The sequence below is a fragment of the Frankliniella occidentalis genome, unplaced genomic scaffold (genome assembly GCF_000697945.3).
Source record: "Frankliniella occidentalis isolate FOCC.00 unplaced genomic scaffold, Focc_3.1 Scaffold9, whole genome shotgun sequence".
In the NCBI taxonomy this organism is placed as follows: Eukaryota; Metazoa; Arthropoda; class Insecta; order Thysanoptera; family Thripidae; genus Frankliniella; species Frankliniella occidentalis.
In genome coordinates, this window is record NW_026267139.1 from 1969618 (window position 1) to 1970106 (window position 489).

The window sequence follows — 489 nt, forward strand, 5'->3', positions numbered from 1 at the left end:
GGAGAGAGAGTGAGAGAGAGGAAGTAGAAAGTGCCGCAGGATGGGATGGCCACTCCTCTACAAGGACGCGGTGTATGAAGAGCCCCGCTGTGGTCAACCGGAGCACAACACTGAACGTAAACGGGGCGCTCGCGTGAGAGAGAGAGAGAGACAGAGACAGAGAGAGACAGACAGAGAGAGAGAGACAGAGAGAGCGAGAGCGAGAGACAGACAGAGAGAGACAGAGACAGAGACAGAGAGTAGGAGGGCGCGGTGAGCGGGGGCAGTGAAAATTGTTGCTTTCTAAATTTACCGCGCCGCCCCCCGCCTCAGCCCCCTTCCTTTTCTCGCAGGAGCAAGGAGGAATGCTCCTTTGACGCCCCCAACCCCCACCCCCACCCTCCGTTGCTTCGCCGGTTCGCTCGCGGTGGACCACACCCTCTCAGCCGCCACCAAACAGCCTCCACCTCCTCCTCCTCCACCCCCCGCAGCAGCGGCTACACCGGGCCG

At 61.1% G+C, this 489-nt stretch overlaps 1 protein-coding gene across 1 annotated transcript in view; it reads right to left on the reverse strand.

The window, feature by feature from the left end:
- LOC113216250 (muscle LIM protein Mlp84B) overlaps positions 1-489 on the reverse strand; it is an 18273-nt gene that overhangs the window by 12332 nt on the left and 5452 nt on the right. The gene's annotated exons all lie outside the window — the stretch shown is intronic.